The 19649-nt window shown below is 41.8% G+C and overlaps 1 protein-coding gene across 1 annotated transcript in view; it reads left to right on the forward strand.

Annotated features, from left to right (window-relative positions):
• Window positions 1-19649, forward strand: part of TM7SF3 (transmembrane 7 superfamily member 3) — a 45694-nt gene that overhangs the window by 1096 nt on the left and 24949 nt on the right. The gene's annotated exons all lie outside the window — the stretch shown is intronic.

Below are 19649 nucleotides of genomic sequence, written 5' to 3' on the forward strand. Positions count from 1 at the left end.
AGAAAAAACGTAGTATAGAATGGTGTCTATAACAAATAGATGTTTTCCATGAAGAATCTTAGTCCCAATAACTATGTATTCTCACCAGGGTAAACATCAGAAATTTTAGCTTGTATAGTTTGCTCACATTCTATGTATAGCCTCCTCACCCCATTTCCCTGTGCCTCACAAAGTTAACCTTTCGAGATCAGCTTATGCCTCCCCTGTTTGATGTCTAATTCTTTTCCTATAGCAAATTCTCTCTTCTAGAGAGAAACCTTTCCAGCAAAAAATTGTTATTAAGCCTTTCCAGCTCTGCACAAATGCAATACATGGAAGGCTATTTGTTAAGGTTACACCCCTGGCATATCCAAGTTTGCAGGGCAACTTTGCGTGTGCAATTACATTATACGCTAATAGAATATTGGGGCAACTTCCCAAGTTAAATTCAGATTGCAGCCTCCAGGATATCTAAAAAAAAACAAACAAACCAACACAAACAACAACAGACAGTTAATGTAGCCAATCTTCCTCTCCCTCACGAGAATTCTCAGCATTGCACGGAATGAAGCTATTTTGTTGTATTTATTAGGGCCTCATTTGGTATATACCAACAGGCATAGTCCATTCTCCAAAGATCTTGCATATAGGTCCTGATCCTACAGGTATAACATGCAAGTAGTATACTGACTCATGAAACTCCGACTAAATTTAAACATGGGAATAATGTTTGCAGTACTGGGGCTTTAGACTAGCAAGCCTGTACAGCCGCTCCAGATAGCAATTGCTTTAATGAGATTTCAATATAATCATTGATTAAATGCTGAACCCAATTTGGCATCCATTCACCAGTATGTCAGGATTTCCGGTGTGTTTATGCAAGCTATATAGAGTACTGGGCAACAATATGGCCTTCCCATGAAAAGATCTGTAGTTTAACTCTCGTTACCACAGAACAGAATGGAGAGGCAGGGGGAAGTTTACCTCTCTCAACAGAATCAGCGAAAGAACAGCTGTGCTCAACTTGCTTGGCATCCGGGGACTGCAGGTACCATGTACACACACTCTGCTGAGGCCGAATGGAAACTAACCCTTTGTCTACTCCAGTTTCCTGAGCTATTGCAGAGGAATCTGAAACAAACAGTAAAACCAAGCACATCTTCAGAACACGCAGTAGGTTTTTGCAGAGTGACAGACTACAGAGAGCTCGTTTCCAGAACCCACATTATCTGGGGCACGAATCCCATTGCCAGCTATTGATCATTGCATACTCCAGACAAGTCAGCCACGCCACAGGCTTTAATCATTTTATTTTATCTTATCATCTTTATTCCTTAAGAGGCAATATCGTTTAGTTTGGGCTCAATATGACCTGTGATTATCTGAGGCAATGTTCGAGTCTTCTAAGTCCCTTGTTGCATTTTGTGCTCGTTTTACACTTTTTTTTTTAATTGCTTTTATTGGACCTACACAAAAGCAATGCTTTATGTCAGTTACCTCTGCCGCCATAGTTTAGTACTACTGAATATTCCAGAAAAGCGAAGGGTTAAAAGCACTGGAGAGAAACTTGCACAGCCACCATCTCCACCAGTCACAAGTTCCCCAATTTTTGTCCCAAATACCCTGTGAATGTCCTTGCTGAAATGCCCATGCAAGTTTGCTTAGGTATGGGGTTAGTCACAGGAAGCTACCTACTACTACAGAGATTTAACTGCAAAGGTACATTTTAGGTCCCACAAACCAGTTACATCCTCATTGCAACAGAATAGTTGACCTTTAGATTCACTGTCCAATGCTACTGTTCTGACTGAGACTAGAGTTCAGCAGCAAGAATGTTATCTGTCATTAGAGGGGCGGGAAGTCATATTTGTGGAAGAAAAACAGAGAACGAATTTGAGCTTTTAGAAGCATTTGCCCCCTCATCCCACACACTGAGTTAACAAAAATAATCCAGAAGAGGTAACTAGGGGAATAAAACAAAGCACACACCAAAACTTTAAGAAGGGCCCTATAACATCCACACCTATAAATATGAATCGCAACAGCCAAAGGTTTTTATCCTATGGAGAGCACTGAGTAGGGAACTGGTATATTGATGTCCGTCCTAAGGTCAATATGAGATGTTACAGCATGTTACAAAGGTCAGTGACAGCACCACAATTTAAGCTTTTTGAGCAGTTTGCAGCCAACTGCTCATTCATTCAGAATCCCCTATACAAAATGGCTCCATGTTTTTTTGTGAGACACAAGCTACAAGGAAGTTGAGTAGACATGAAAAAGATTCTTAATTCTAAAGTCTGGGAGTTAGACTAAACATTGAAACATATGCGTGGTTCATGCAGTTTCATTCCCCCTCCAAACACAAATTTATCCTTACTACAGAGTGATTTTCTAATCTTCCTCTTCTAATGAGGAGTACCATTAGTTAATGTGAACACAATGGAGGCATTTAGATTCCACTTCATACATACCTTATCAAGGAGATGTACATTCTTTTGGTGGGAATGTACTTGAAAAATAATGACAGTCACATTGCTTGCAATATTCCTTATTTACCGCTTTCCACTGGGATGGTCTGGTTAAGTAGCACATTTCTGAACTTGTCCAAAGAGAGTTCAAGAAGACCTGTATTAAAAATAGCCAACAATCAAAAAAGTTCTGTTGGGTATCTTTAAAAGGGAGGGGAGGAAGGAGATATATATAATGAGTTTAAAGATTTATGGGTCCAAATTAATTATCTGAAGAAAAAGCAGAATTTGGTACTAAAAAAAAAATTAAATTCACATCAGACCACCACAGACCACCATAAAAATCTGCTTCTCCAGAAAAGCCATAATGAGAATTTAAGCCTGGGACCCACAAGGAGTGTACATCAGAGAGGCTGTCCTCACTAAAATCTTATGTTGTACGGAACTGAGTTAGCCCACAATGCTGGCCATGCCTGAAATGACTGCAAACAAGGCCAACAGCATTCAATGTGGAATAATATGATGAGTTGTTAGTGACATATGTTGAATGCCTCTTGCCCTTGTCTACTGGCCTAACTGATCGGTCAGTACACTAGCCTCACAATATAGTCTTTAGACATACCAGGTGGAATCCAGAGTCTGCTGAACTCAATGGCAAAACTTCCAGAATTCACCCAAGATTTCCTAATGAAGACACACGCAGCCATTTAGAGAAGTTAACGTTTTTCCTTGTGTGCACGTTGATCTTGGAATTCTGCACTGATGGCGCAACAATCTCTAACTGAGAAGATCTGATAAAGTTAATTCATCCAAAGAGAAGTTTGAGGGCTGAAGCCGGACAGTTTCTCTTAAATAATCCAGTCTTGCTGCAGTATGATCCTCAAAATTGAGAGGTACACCCTCTGCATTACTTTAAGAAGAGCCACACTGTGTAATCCAGCATACTACATAATGAGAATTAACATGTTAACTAGTTATTCAGGTTCTACAAGAAAGCCTAATTAGTGCCAGTAGCTGAGGGCGGAAAACAAAACAAATCTACATAAGACCACCTCAAAATCCATTTGTCACCAAGTTAAAGAAGCTCATTTTTTGTAATCAGTAGGTCTTCTGTTTTTGTTTTTAATAGCTTCTTTCAGATATATGGTTAGGTCTCTTTCAGCCCCAGTCTACACTACAAGCTTATGCCAGTATAACTATGTTGCTCAAGGGTGATGTAGTTATGCTGACCTAATCCCCGGTGTAGACAGCGCTATGTTGACAGGAGGGCTTCTCCCACTGACACAGTTACCGCCTCTTGAGGTAGGGAGCATCTTCACTAAGCACTACAGCTGTGCAGCTGCAGCACTAAGTGTAGACAACCTTCAGTTTTGAACCAAGAGGCACAATTCATGCCAAGTTCTCTCTACCCCCAACCAGTAGTCAACCTAGCAGAGAACTTACCAAGCATAAAAACATAGAGAGCTACTTTCTCAGCAGAACAACTCTTATCATAGAGTAAATGCTGACAGATGTTGCCTATTATTCCATGCCTCTGTTAGTTGGATTGGATTTGCTTGGAGGACAGTCAGTGCTGCTGCTTCCCTTCCCCAATACCCTCACAGAATACGCAGCGGTCAGGTGCCCTTTTAAACCCTCAAGAGGATACTCTAAAGTTAACCCCTCTGAAGGATAAACTTGGGAGGACTGCAGTAACAGCAACCACAACCAGACTGGATTATATGCACAGGAATTCAGAACTATCAAGGAAACAAACTTCATTCTAGCACAAGATTTATGTGTTACATCACTGACTTCTAGGAAGCAGCTTTCAGAGGGGTAGCAGTGTTAGTCTGTATCAGCAAAAAACACAAGGAATCCTTAAAAGAAAAGGAGTACTTGTGGCATGCATCCAATGAAGTGAGCTGTAGCTCACGAAAGCCTATCTCAAATAAATTTGTTAGTCTTTATGGTGCCAAGTAGTCCTTTTCTTTTTGCGGATACAGACTAACACGGCTGCTACTCTGAAAGGAAGCCTGGTGGCACCTTAGAGACTAACATCTCCATAGTATGCTTTCAGATGGTCCCCTTCATTGCAACAATAGCCCCATTAAGGGTTCAGTTTTGACTTCATACAACACATTTATGATAGTCAGCATAACTTGTGTCAACTTAACTCTGTAGTGGAGACATAGCCTCAGAGCTGCAACTTTGAAGTAACTATTATTTACCATAAAGAAAAGGAGTACTTGTGGCACCTTAGAGACGAACAAATTTATTAGAGCATAAGCTTTCGTGAGCTACAGCTCACTTCATCGGATGCTGTAGCTCACGAAAGCTTATGCTCTAATAAATTTGTTCGTCTCTAAGGTGCCACAAGTACTCCTTTTCTTTTTGCGAATACAGACTAACACGCTGCTACTCTGAAACCTATTATTTACCATAGTTAACAGGTAGAAACAAAACCCACAGCTTAAATTAACTGCTCAATATGCGGACTGCTCAAACTGCTCCCTACTTCATAACGCCTACTCAGCTGGTTTTTCACACCAGCTGAACGTTAATCAGTGTGACCCTGTGAGAATTCTTGCGACCTAGCACGGTCTGCGGGTTAGACTGGTTTAACTACTCTCTGGTGGTGGATTTTTCACACCCTTGAGAGGTAGCTATGCTGATGTAACTTTTCAATAGACCAGCCCTTATTCTGGAAACAGAGTGCTTTTTTCCAGTTTAGCTTAATTCACAATAAGAGCATATATACTTGGAGTTATTTCAGAATAACCCATGTGTAGACAAGCCCTTATATACAGTTAGTGTTTGTTAAATGATTTTGCCCATCTTTTTGTGTAGTCTTGAGCTGGCTCCAAATCACTTACACCTGAATGGCTCATCCAGGAAAATAAGGTCAGCACACAAACAGCATTTCTTTAGAGTCAGTTTCAAACACATTCGGTGGAGAGGTCTGAAATCCAGTTCTAATTATTGTTCATGGGCCAGAATTACAGATTTAGTTCTCCATATTTCCTTCAGTCCATAGAGATAATTCCCATTTCTGTCAACAAGAAGTTTATACAAAGAGCAAGGGCAGAGTTATAATTCAAAATTTAGCTTTTGTTTTGTAGCACCTTGATGCTTCATTCAGCATCATTCACTGGCAGATAAGCTCACTTTTAGGATCCCTGTTATTTCTGTTCTTATTTCTCTTCTTTCGCCATCCATCTCAGTTTCTTTTTCTTTGAATGTCTCCCTTGCATAGTTTCTTCCATGCCACAACTTCCAGACCCTTCCACCTTATCAGCAATGAAACACTCACAGTTTGCAACCATTGTTTCAGGTTGTCTGCAGATTCAAGACAACAACACAGCCACAGCTACTCTGTTCACATTCTGATAGTTACCTTCCTGGGTGCTAAAAGATTTCATATTAAAAGTTTTTACAGATTCCGCAGAACTAATATGCAGGCCACAAACACCACTTGATAGACTTAACATGCCTACTTTTGAGTCACCTCTCACATATTAGGCTTCCCTCTGTGCAGCCTCTGCGCATACCATTTCAGACATTTAGATTTAAGAAAGAGATCATTTATAAACACAATACAGAACATAGCAAAGAATTCACAATTAAAGCAGTAGTTTGATCTATTAATGAAAGTGAACTTATTTCATACTCCAAAAGGAGAAGAAAACAGATTCTTGGTCTTTGGCTTTAACAAACAAACAAACAAGCTGCCTTCTAGAATCGAGCAGTTTCAAAATCTAGAATCAAAGAGGAATTTTTCACAGGCAATAAATTCACACAAGAGAAAAAGATTATGGGAAAATTAACTCTGGTTTAGCCACAGTACAGAGCCTGTATGGCCAGTGAAAGCTTTTCCCCACTGCCTCAGCCCCAAACTACAGGAACAAGCAGTGCTTAATTTATGCCAGGACTTGCCAGTGCTGAGCTCTGGCACCTCTAGGTTTAGCAGTTCATAGCCTGGCATCTCTGGGCTTGGTGCATTAGTTTGAATATATAAAAATTGCTCGAGTCCTGGTACCTCTTTCATTACAAATTAAGTGCTGGGAATAAGGTTCAATTCATCTTGGCTCTCATTAAGCAAACTGAGAGGACAGTTTAGTCTCCATGCCTATGCAAAAATCCCCAAAAGGGTGCCAACTGAGGTGTTTGTTCTGCAGTGTCCAAGATCTGTCTGTCCACCGAAACCTGATCAACTTGTTTATACAGAGGCCTGTAAACAGCCAAAGGTAACACCTAGAAATGAAATGCATCCTTTATTAAGCATTTAGGAAAGCCAAGATAGAGGTACTAGAGAGGACATCTTTCCCACCCATTCAGTTATCAAGTTGGAAGATTTCTTACTCTGAGGTTTCCTATTAAAAGCTTCCTATGAAAAGTCTCTAGTTATTTTGTCATCCCAAGCAGGCATGTGTTCTGCTTGTACAGCATTACTGGTTGCATCAACAAGTGATGAATGGAAAAGAACAGCCTATTTAGGAGTCCCTCACCATTACATGATAAGTTCTCAGTTACATGTCAGGTGTACAAAGGCATAAAAATACATGTTTAAGCCATGGGCAGTTTAATACACAATTTTTACAAGTTCAGGGAAGCTTAGTACTAGTGAAAAGTATCATATTGACAGCCCGGAGAATGAAGTCCTCCACCCACAGATCACTAAATAACCTGCACCACCACTTTGCTGTGCTGCTGCAGCCTTCCCTGTATCGAATATAGGTATCACAGTAGCACTTAGAGGGCTCAGCTGAGATTGAGGCCCCACTACGCTAGAGCTAGATACCACACACACAGTAAAGACAGTTCCTGTCCTTGAGAGCTTTCTGTTTAAGTAGACAAAAGTGGGAGGGAAACAGAGAGGTGAAGTTATCCGCCCAAATTCACATAGCAGTCAGAGTAGCAGCCGTGTTAGTCTGTATCTGCAAAAAAGAAAAAGGAGGACTTGTGGCACCTTAGAGACTAACAAATGTATTTGCGCATAAGCTTTCGTGAGCTACCGCTCACTTCATCGGATGCATGCAGTGGAAAATACAATGGGGAGATTTATATACAGAGAACATGAAACAATGAGTGTGATCACGTAAGGTGAGCTATTACCAGCAGGAGAGCGATGGGTCGTCCTTCAGGATAGGTTGTAGATCCTTGATATGCGTTGGAGAGGTTTTAGTTGGGGCTGAAGGTGATGGCTAGTGGCATTCTGTTATTTTCTTTGTTGGGCCTGTCCTGTAGTAGGTGACTTCTGGGTACTCTTCTGGCTCTGTCAATCTGTTTCTTCACTTCAGCAGGTGGATACTGTAGTTGTAAGAATGCTTGATAGAGATCTTGTAGGTGTTTGTCTCTGTCTGAGGGTTGAAGCAAATGCGGTTGTATTGTAGAGCTTGGCAGTAGACAATGGATCCTGTAGTGTGGTCTGGATGAAAGCTGGAAGCATGTAGGTAGGCATAGCAATCAGTAGGTTTCCGGTATAGCATGGTGTTTATGTGACCATTGCTTATAAGCACCGTAGTGTCCAGGAAGTGGATCTCTTGTGTGGACTGGTCTAGCTGAGGTTGATGGTGGGATGGAAATTGTTGAAATCATGGTGGAATTCCTCAAAGGCTTCTTTTCCATGGGTCCAGACGATGAAGATGTCATCAATGTAGCGCAAGTAGAGTAGGGCATTAGGGGACGAGAGCTGAGGAAGCGTTGTTCTAAGTCAGCCATAAAAATGTTGGCATACTGTGGGGCCATGGGGGTACCCATAGCAGTGTCTCTGATTTGAAGGTATACATTGTCCCCAAATGTGAAATAGCTATGGGTAAGGAAGTCACTAAGGTCAGCCACCAGGTTTGCTGTGATATTATCGGGGATACTGTTCCTGACGGCTTGTGGTCCATCTTCTTGTGGAATGATGGTGTAGAGGGCTTCTACATCCATAGTGGCTAGGATGGTGTTTTCAGGAAGATCACCGATGGATTGTAGTTTCCTCAGGAAGTTAATGGTGTCTCGAAGATACCTGGGAGTGCTAGTAGCATAGGGCCTGAGGAGGGAGTCCCGATGTGCACGGGCTGAAATTGTGGAAAAGCAGCATCACTTGCCCCATAACCTCAGCCGTGCAGAACACAATGCCATCCACAGCCTCAGAAACAACTCTGACATCATAATCAAAAAGGCTGAAAAGGACTGATCGACATTTCATCCCTGCCTTGCCACTCCACCCATCATTAAGTGTTCACACATTATTTGGGGCATACAAAAAACAAGGTGCAAGAGTTGTTAATACATGCATTTCATGAATTAATATTTGCAATATCATTAATATTGTGATACAGCATGGCCAGAGGGCAGCAGGAGAGTGTTAGAAGGGAGCCTTATTCCCTGTATAAGGAAGAAAGTTTGCTATCGATTAATTAAAGCACCTGAAGCCAGTCACCTGATAAACCCCCCTGCTTCAATCAGACAAGGGAAGGAATTGAAGCAGAGTGAATTGATGTTGGATTAGAGAGCAGACTGGAGGAGTCGAAGCAGAGAGCAGTTTGGAGGGAAGCAGAGGAGAGTTTGGAGAAGTATTGTGGTGGGCTAAGAACCAAGACCCTAGGTATAGGGACACCTGGTTTGTGCAGAGGGAGGGCAGGAAGCCCCATAAGTTGAAGGGCAGGAAGGGAAGTAGCCCAGGGAAGGAACCGCTAGTTCAAGCGGTTTAATCCTATCCCTAGGGCCCCTGGGCTGGGACACGGAGTAGAGGGCGGGCCCGGGTCCCTCCCTCTCCCCTCCTCTAGGACACTAGTGGGGCAGTTAATACCCCAGTTCAGGGGTGAGAAACAGTGCCCTGAACCCTCCCCAAGAAGAGAAAGCGTGAGACCCATCAAAGTACTGCTGGCAATTGCCACAATAATATATGAATAATACAAGTATAGGCAGGAGGTGGCAGGTACAGTACAAACCTTAATCCTCAATTCATCCAGTGAACACTTTTTAATGTGAAAACATTCAAAATATATATCTGTTTAAATTATAGTAATACCTTAACCCAATACTCCAAAGCACTTTTCCCACACTTGTGCCTGAAGATGTGCTTATCTTCTATAAAATGCTTCAGTTGGCAGTGGTAGGGAGCTGAGCTTTGGTGTTGACATGGTACCTTTACCAATTTTCACTGCACGTTATTTCTCCCATGCTTCTGACATGGGCACAGTTTGTTTGCCAGTTCAAAGCCATCAGGGATGCTGCACTGATGTCAGCCAACAGAAAGAGGGAGTCACTAGCCAACAGAATCTTCAACACAGTGGCAAGGCCAAAATAGGATGGTTCTGCATCACTGCCCAAGGGTACAAGGGCAGCTAACAGTCCAGGCACAATGTTCTAGTGTTGCTCTGCAGCAGCATGAATGTTTGTTACAGCTCTCTCTCAAGCTTGTAATACAATTCCATATCACTTAAGAAATTAGGCCCTGTTCAAGATGATGATGCAAGAGTAAAATACATCAATAAAACAAATACACAATACTGATATTCCCACTGGATTTTCTTTTGCATCACCATTTGTTGTACTAGGAAGTTGTCCGATTCCTCAGGTGGCCATATCTTCCCTGTTGATCACCAAACCTTCTTCTTTACTTCAACTGGAGTGTGTCTCTCTCTGCAATGACTAACTTGTGCTCCAATAGCTTCTCTGGTCAAAATTCTTGTCTTGAATGGAATTCTGTAGAAACGATGTTAATCAACTGTTTCTTGTTTCCAGTTCCCATCAAAACAACTTTCTGTGGCCGTAGCCCTGTACTTGTACTCAGTTGAAGCACCCTGCTTGCTTCTGTAGCTCTGCTAGATCTTGTGACACTCTTTGTGATGAGGACTTTGCACTTTTCAAAGACAAGGTGTACATCACCTGCAGCTAGCTTGTGTTCAGTGCAGACTCAGAAATTGGACACAAAGTCCTTGAATACACTTGCTGGCCAGCATACCACTGAAAGAAGTGAACGGTCAATGACTTGACATACTTAACAAGACATCACCTGTATAGTTGACACCTCTATCTGCAGCTGGTTCTTTAGCTTACACTTAGTCTGGGAAAGCCTCATGTCACCAGCGTCAGAGAACACTGACACTGGTACAGGAACCAACTCGTGTGACAAAATATTCTTCATGTCAACCTCTCGTGAACTTGCTTATAGGCAAGTGTCAAATGCCTTGTTGGACAAACCTGTACATGCTTTGTCCCTGCCAGTGGCTCTGCTATCCTTGGTACTGTGTTACAGAACCCTGTGGGCCAGCTACGTTCAACTTCTTGCATTGGTGAATTCTAATTGTAAGTGTCATGTACACTGATGGATAGCAGTGCCACTCTACCACTGACGATGTTTACTATTGCCTCTGGGTGCTTAGTGGGGTTTAAGGGATCAATACACAGCTCTAGCTTCTTATTAATGCTTTCTCTGTCCCTTGCAACTGCAGCAATCCTCGATTTGATTTCTTCTTCATGGATCTCTTGCATTTCTGCCTCACAAAGATGGTTTCAAAATACATGTCATTGCATATACCATTCCATATTGCTGGAACATGGTCAGCTGATTTCATGCACCATCTGTTTGTTTTTAACCTGTTAATGTCTATAACTTTTGTCCAATATTTCAAAATTGCTTCTCAGGAGTGAGTATGTGAGAATTTAAGTGAGCAAGTTCAGAGAACAAGAAAGTGCCTTGTGTCTCTGGGAGAGGAGGAAGCATACTATAAGATATAATCCTAATACACACACTAATACAGAGATAAATTAGCTAGAAAGGTACATGTTATGTTCCATAACAAAATTAGTGTGAAGTTTATTAAAAATTGAAATTCTGTGAAAGAGGGTATCACTGTCATCTCGCTTGTGAATCAGGAGTGGGGTGGAATTAAGTGCTAAACAGTGACAAGGGGTCATCAGGCAGTTTTTTAGAATTGAGGGTTTTTCAATTCGGAATCCACGAGGAAAAAACAACAAAAAACCACTCTGTATGGACACTAAAACAAGGTATCCCCAAAAACTTGTATTTGGCTACCAGACTACTCCCCCAAGCCATTCAATTTTCCCTCATCACACTATTGCTCAATTTTCCCAATAATCACCTTGAGTTTTCCATGTTTGTCTCAATGATTCCATACAAAGTTTCTCAATCAAGGAACCACATTCACAGTGGAGCCATATTAATTCAGCAAATAAAGGGTAGGGGAAACCCAACCACTCCTCTATAGTTCCTCCTTTCACTCTTAAATGTCAAAAGGGACTCCAAATTTTAAGACTGTCTAGAGGGCCCTTTTATATGGTGGTATTTTACGTGCAGGAACTATCAGCATAAGGAAGGGCCACTGACAAGCCCCCAAATACTGCAACTATAGCAGACCCTGGAAAGGGAGTCAAGTCAGTTAAGAGACCTAGCACAGGTGGAACTTAACTGGCTCCCTGAAACTAGAGGACAGCATAGACTACACAAAGCTTTCACTTTGTTACAAAGGCACTATTACCCTATCTGCATTATAAACACAACTGTTGTAGTGCTGTGCCATAATGTGCCAGGCAAGTACAACTGTGTTCTTCCATTTGAGGAAAGAGAGAGAATCCGTATGCAATAGGATAGCCTAAAGTCTCCTGTACCAAACTGGTGGTATTCATCCAGTCATACTGCTGTGCAGAATTAGAATTTCAGCGGAGATTACAAGGTAGTATTAGAAACTAGATAGTCACACACATCCTGTAATGCATTAGCAAGGACACAGATCGGACCCACCTAACTCCTTTCATATGCCGATATACTTTGAAAGGGTTAATTAGAGAGCTAGCAAAGAAAACTCAGCCACTTCCTCCAAACTCAAAAGATATATTTTAATACAAAGCACATGAACAACCACTGGATATTCCTAGCCAAGTGGATTATTAAAATAACCTGAAATGTAAATTAAAGCATTTGGTCACAGATGTGTTAAATGTGTTTACCTAAAGCTGGTTGAGAGCGTTTCCTAAATTTTTTGATCAGCTTTATAAAAATGTAGGTCTGCCTTGCAACAGTAGCCAGGCATCCTCCAATGGGAAGTGGGTTAGCTCACTATTACTTTTGCTGTTTCTCCACTTAAATGTAATGCGGAAACCAACAAGAACATATAACCATAAAAAGTGTGAAAACAGACTTCTTTCTCTTGTCTCTTTAGGGTGAGAAGGGAAATCATTGCCAGCATTTTACAAACACAGGGATTCAATCCACTTCAGCCCAGGTTTTCGTAAGTGCTCACTAATTTTAGGTGCCCAATTTGAGATATTCAGGGCCTAATTTTCAGAAGCACACCCCCAACTGACTTCAGCTCAGCATCTCCAAGGGGAGGGAGAAAAGGAGACTCCATGTATCTCAAGTTGAGTACCAAATTAGCAAATATATAATTTTTTTTAAATGTTGTCCTAAAATCTTATTACATATGACAAGGGCTGGAAGTACCTAGTTGCCAAATATTTTCTATGCTTTACTAAACAATATTAAATTTAAAGCCAAGTTGTAAGAATCAAAGTCAAAGTTCCCCCAAACTATCGGACTGATGTGGTCAATTTCACAGCCAATAGTACAAGGAGAGAGATGTGGCCAGTGTCACAGACTACCTTTGACTTTCCCAACCCATGGACCAGTATCCATTTTGCAGCTAGGTGAACTGGAGGTGGCCTTTCAATGCAAGATGGAACATGACAAACTCATAACCTTCAGGATTGTAGTAGAGTGCCTTAGCCATTGTGAAAGACAGGCTAAAAAGGAAATTCAGAGTTAAGGCCAACACTCCAAGTTGTCTACATAGAGACACTAAGGCAGAGGTGGGCAAATTACAGCCCACGGGACCTCCTGCCCAGCCCCTGAGCTCCTGGCCCAGGAGGCTACCCCGGCCTCTCCCCCAGCCTCAGCTCACTGCACCACCGGCACAAAACTCTGGGCAGCGAGCTCCTGGGGCAGCGCAGCTGCAGAGCACCACCAGCACTCCAGGCAGCATGGTAAGGGGGCAGGGAGGTTGGATAAAGGGCAGGAGAGTTCGGGGGGGGGGTCAAGGGTGTAGTCAGGGGTCAGGGCAGTCAAAGGTGGGAAACAGGGGTTGAATGGGGGCAGGGGCAGTCAGGGGACAGAGAGAAGGGGTGGTTGGATGCAGGGATCCCAGCCGGACAGTCGGGAACGAGTGGGGGTTGGATGGGGTGGCGGAGGGCAGGAGGCCAAGCCATGCTCCCCTCCCCAACCAGCTCTCCATACAATTTCCAAAACCCGATGTGGCCCTCAGGCCAAAAAGGTTTGCCAGCCCCTGCACTAAGGCTTGGCCTACACTACAAACTTATGTCAGTATTATGACATCGCACTGCTGAACTATTTTGGAATCATCAGATTCAAGAACTAGGCTTTTTGAAAGTTTGCTTCATAGTCATGGCTATTTCTTGGATCATTAAAGAGATGATCAACACTTTGCAAGCTTTAAAAAAAAAAACCAACCAAACAAAAACCAACCACAGATCTACTAGACTAATCAGTTTTTCTAAAGCTCTACTGCCTATTGACTCAACATGGTGACACACTGATCCAGAATAGTCCATATGCTTGAATTAACCATACGTGTAGTACTAAAATTCATGCATGTTGCTCACACTTTTTTGCACAACTTGGTGCTTTTGAAGAGAAATGTCAAGTTAAAACACAAGCCACACTGTTTACTAGTTGTCAGCAAAATGAGATTAAAATAAAGTTCTACAATTCTTAGAACAGACAGATATTATCAGAAGTTTGGAACCATCCAAAAAACATTTCTGCATTAAGATCTTGCATGGCAAGTTTCAGTCCAGTGTATCCAGACGGATTTCAGATAGCAGCCATGTTAGCCTGTATTCACAAAAAGAAAAGGAGTACTTCTGGCACCTTAGAGACTAACAAATGTATTTGAGCATAAGCTTTCGTGAGCTACAGCTCACTTCATCAGATGCATTCAGTGGAAAATACAGTGGGGAGATTTATATACACAGAGAACATGAATCAATGGGTTTTATCATACACACTGTAAGGAGAGTGATCACTTAAGTTTATGAACCAGGGAAAAGAAAAATAAATTATGGCAATGCTAATACAGCCTCAAACTATAGTGCTGTGAATAATACATCTCTTCATATTGAAAATTTTGTTACAGCTGGAACTTTAAAAGATTTTAGCGATATGTTTGCATAAAATAGATTGAATAATAGATGTGGAAAATAAAGGTCCATCAGGTGGAAGCAAACACACTGTCCAACCTTCATTGTGCATCACAGTCCAACAGTTTGAATCAAACTGTGCATATTTCAAGGAGGGGAGCATACCAGTAGTTGTTCAATTTCTTATTTTGTTTTAACCTGTTTTGAGACTGCTCTGTTTTATGATTCAATGAAGTCATGCCCTCCAGAGAAGTACATACTGTTGCTTACAGGCTAGCCATAGTGCTATTAAGAGTCTCCCTTCGACAATGAAATGCTTGTTCACTGCAGGAAAAAGCCTCACTGTTGCCGAAACATATGACAGAGCCCTGACCCAGGAACACATGACATGCTCCTTTAAAGCCTATAGTGCTCATGATCACTTTTCAGAGTAGCAGCTGCGTTAGTCTGTATTCGCAAAAAGAAAAGGAGTCCTTGTGGCACCTTAGAGACTAACAAATTTATTTGAGCATAAGCTTTCGTGCGCTACAGCTCACTTCGTCGGGAATGCATCCGATGAAGTGAGCTGTAGCTCACGAAAGCTTATGCTCAAATAAATTTGTTAGTCTCTAAGGTGCCACAAGGACTCCTTTTCTTTTGCGAATACAGACTAACGCAGCTGCTACTCTGAAAAGTGATCATGAGCACTATAGGCTTTAAAGGAGCATGTCATGTGTTTCCTGGGTCAGGGCTCTGTCATATGTTTCGGCAACAGTGAGGCTTTTTTCCTGCAGTGAACAAGCATTTCATTGTCGAAGGGAGACTCTTAATAGCACTATGGCTAGCCTGTAAGCAACAGTAATGTACTTCTCCTGGAGGGCATGACTTCATTGAATCATAAAACAGAGCAGTCTCAAAACAGGTTAAAACAAAAATAAGAAATTGAACAACTACTGGTATGCTCCCCTCCTTGAAATATGCACAGTTTGATTCAAACTGTTGGACTGTGATGCACAATGAAGGTTGGACAGTGTGTGTTTGCTTCCACCTGATGGACCTTTATTTTCCACATCTATTATTCAATCTATTTTATGCAAACATATCGCTAAAATCTTTTAAAGTTCCAGCTGTAACAAAATTTTCAATATGAAGAGATGTATTATTCACAGCACTATAGTTTGAGGCTGTATTAGCATTGCCATAATTTATTTTTCTTTCCCTGGTTCATAAACTTAAGTGATCACTCTCCTTACAGTGTGTATGATAAAACCCATTGATTCATGTTCTCTGTGTATATAAATCTCCCCACTGTATTTTCCACTGAATGCATCTGATGAAGTGAGCTGTAGCTCACGAAAGCTTATGCTCAAATACATTTGTTAGTCTCTAAGGTGCCAGAAGTACTCCTTTTCTTTTTGTGAATACAGGCTAACATGGCTGCTATCTGAAATCCGTCTGGATACACTGGACTGAAACTTGCCATGCAAGATCTTAATGCAGAAATGTTTTTTTGGATGGTTCCAAACTTCTGATAATATCTGTCTGTTCTAAGAATTGTAGAACTTTATTTTAATCTCATTTTGCTGACAACTAGTAAACAGTGTGGCTTGTGTTTTAACTTGACATTTCTCTTTCAAAAGCACCAAGTTGTGCAAAAAAAGTGTTGAGCAACATGCATGAATTTTAGTACTACACGTATGGTTAATTCAAGCATATGGACTATTCTGGATCAGTGTGTCACCATGTTGAGTCAATAGGCAGTAGAGCTTTAGAAAAACTGATTAGTCTAGTAGATCTGTGGTTGGTTTTTGTTTGGTTGGTTTTTTTTTTTAAAGCTTGCAAAGTGTTGATCATCTCTTTAATGATCCAAGAAATAGCCATGACTATGAAGCAAACTGTTCTAAAAGCCTAGTTCTTGAATCTGATGATTCCAAAATAGTTCAGCAGTGCGATGTCATAATACTGACATAAGTTTGTAGTGTAGGCCAAGCCTTAGTGCAGGGGCTGGCAAACCTTTTTGGCCTGAGGGCCACATCGGGTTTTGGAAATTGTATGGAGAGCTGGTTGGGGAGGGGAGCATGGCTTGGCCTCCTGCCCTCCGCCACCCCATCCAACCCCCACTCGTTCCCGACTGCCCTGCTGGGATCCCTGCCCCATCCAACCACCCCTTCTCTCTGTCCCCTGACTGCCCCCTGCCCCCATTCAACCCCCTGTTTCCCACCCTTTGACTGCCCTGACCCCTGACTACACCCTTGACCCCCCCCCCGAACTCTCCTGCCCTTTATCCAACCTCCCTGCCCCCTTACCATGCTGCCTGGAGTGCTGGTGGTGCTCTGCAGCTGCGCTGCCCCAGGAGCTCGCTGCCCAGAGTTTTGTGCCGGTGGTGCAGTGAGCTGAGGCTGCGGGGGAGAGGCCGGGGGTAGCCTCCTGGGCCAGGAGCTCAGGGGCTGGGCAGGAGGTCCCGTGGGCTGTAATTTGCCCACCTCTGCCTTAGTGTCTCTATGTAGACAACTTGGAGTGTTGGCCTTAACTCTGAATTTCCTTTTTAGCCTGTCTTTCACAATGGCTAAGGCACTCTACTACAATCCTGAAGGTTATGAGTTTGTCATGTTCCATCTTGCATTGAAAGGCCACCTCCAGTTCACCTAGCTGCAAAATGGATACCTGGTCCATGGGGTTAGGGAAAGTCAAAGGTAGTCTGATGTGACACTGGCCACATCTCTCTCCCTTGTGTACTATTGGCTGTGAAATTGACCACATCAGTCCGATAGTTTGGGGGAACTTTGACTTTGATTCTTACAACTTGGCTTTAAATTTAATATTGTTTAGTAAAGCATAGAAAATATTTGGCAACTAGGTACTTCCAGCCCTTGTCATATGTAATAAGATTTTAGGACAACATTTAAAAAAATTATATATTTGCTAATTTGGTACTCAACTTGAGATACATGGAGTCTCCTTTTCTCCCTCCCCTTGGAGATGCTGAGCTGAAGTCAGTTGGGGGTGTGCTTCTGAAAATTAGGCCCTGAATATCTCAAATTGGGCACCTAAAATTAGTGAGCACTTACGAAAACCTGGGCTGAAGTGGATTGAATCCCTGTGTTTGTAAAATGCTGGCAATGATTTCCCTTCTCACCCTAAAGAGACAAGAGAAAGAAGTCTGTTTTCACACTTTTTATGGTTATATGTTCTTGTTGGTTTCCGCATTACATTTAAGTGGAGAAACAGCAAAAGTAATAGTGAGCTAACCCACTTCCCATTGGAGGATGCCTGGCTACTGTTGCAAGGCAGACCTACATTTTTATAAAGCTGATCAAAAAATTTAGGAAACGCTCTCAACCAGCTTTAGGTAAACACATTTAACACATCTGTGACCAAATGCTTTAATTTACATTTCAGGTTTATTTTAATAATCCACTTGGCTAGGAATATCCAGTGGTTGTTCATGTGCTTTGTATTAACAATATATCTTTTGAGTTTGGAGGAAGTGGCTGAGTTTTCTTTGCTAGCTCTCTAATTAACCCTTTCAAAAGTATATCGGCATATGAAAGGAGTTAGGTGGGTCCGATCTGTGTCCTTGCTAATGCATTACAGGATGTGTGTGACTATCTAGTTTCTAATACTACCCTTGTAATCTCCGCTGAAATTCTAATTCTGCACAGCAGTATGACTGGATGAATACCACCAGTTTGGTACAGGAGACTTTAGGCTATCCTATTGCATACGGATTCTCTCTCTTTCCTCAAATGGAAGAACACAGTTGTACTTGCCTGGCACATTATGGCACAGCACTACAACAGTTGTGTTTATAATGCAGATAGGGTAATAGTGCCTTTGTAACAAAGTGAAAGCTTTGTGTAGTCTATGCTGTCCTCTAGTTTCAGGGAGCCAGTTAAGTTCCACCTGTGCTAGGTCTCTTAACTGACTTGACTCCCTTTCCAGGGTCTGCTATAGTTGCAGTATATTTGGGGGCTTGTCAGTGGCCCTTCCTTATGCTGATAGTTCCTGCACGTAAAATACCACCATATAAAAGGGCCCTCTAGACAGTCTTAAAGATTTGGAGTCCCTTTTGACATTTAAGAGTGAAAGGAGGAACTATAGAGGAGTGGTTGGGTTTCCCCTACCCTTTTATTTGCTGAATTAATATGGCTCCACTGTGAATGTGGTTCCTTGATTGAGAAACTTTGTATGGAATCATTGAGACAAACATGGAAACAACTCAAGGTGATTATTGGGAAAATTGAGCAATAGTGTGATGAGGGAAAATTGAATGGCTTGGGGGAGTAGTCTGGTAGCCAAATACAAGTTTTTGGGGATACCTTGTTTTAGTGTCCATACAGAGTTGGTTTTTTGTTGTTTTTTTCCTTGTGGATTCCGAATTGAAAAACCCTCAATTCTAAAAAACTGCCTGATGACCCCTTGTCACTGTTTAGCACTTAATTCCACCCCACTCCTGATTCACAAGCGAGATGACAGTGATACCCTCTTTCACAGAATTTCAATTTTTTAATAAACTTCACACTAATTTTGTTATGGAACATAACATATGTACCTTTCTAGCTAATTTATCTCTGTATTAGTGTGTGTATTAGGATTATATCTTATAGTATGCTTCCTCCTCTCCCAGAGACACAAGGCACTTTCTTGTTCTCTGAACTTGCTCACTTAAATTCTCACATACTCACTCCTGAGAAGCAATTTTGAAATATTGGACAAAAGTTATAGACATTAACAGGTTAAAAACAAACAGATGGTGCATGAAATCAGCTGACCATGTTCCAGCAATATGGAATGGTATATGCAATGACATGTATTTTGAAACCATCTTTGTGAGGCAGAAATGCAAGAGATCCATGAAGAAGAAATCAAATCGAGGATTGCTGCAGTTGCAAGGGACAGAGAAAGCATTAATAAGAAGCTAGAGCTGTGTATTGATCCCTTAAACCCCACTAAGCACCCAGAGGCAATAGTAAACATCGTCAGTGGTAGAGTGGCACTGCTATCCATCAGTGTACATGACACTTACAATTAGAATTCACCAAATGCAAGAAGTTGAACGTAGCTGGCCCACAGGGT

This window comes from Dermochelys coriacea, chromosome 1, assembly GCF_009764565.3.
Source record: "Dermochelys coriacea isolate rDerCor1 chromosome 1, rDerCor1.pri.v4, whole genome shotgun sequence".
In the NCBI taxonomy this organism is placed as follows: domain Eukaryota; kingdom Metazoa; phylum Chordata; order Testudines; family Dermochelyidae; genus Dermochelys; species Dermochelys coriacea.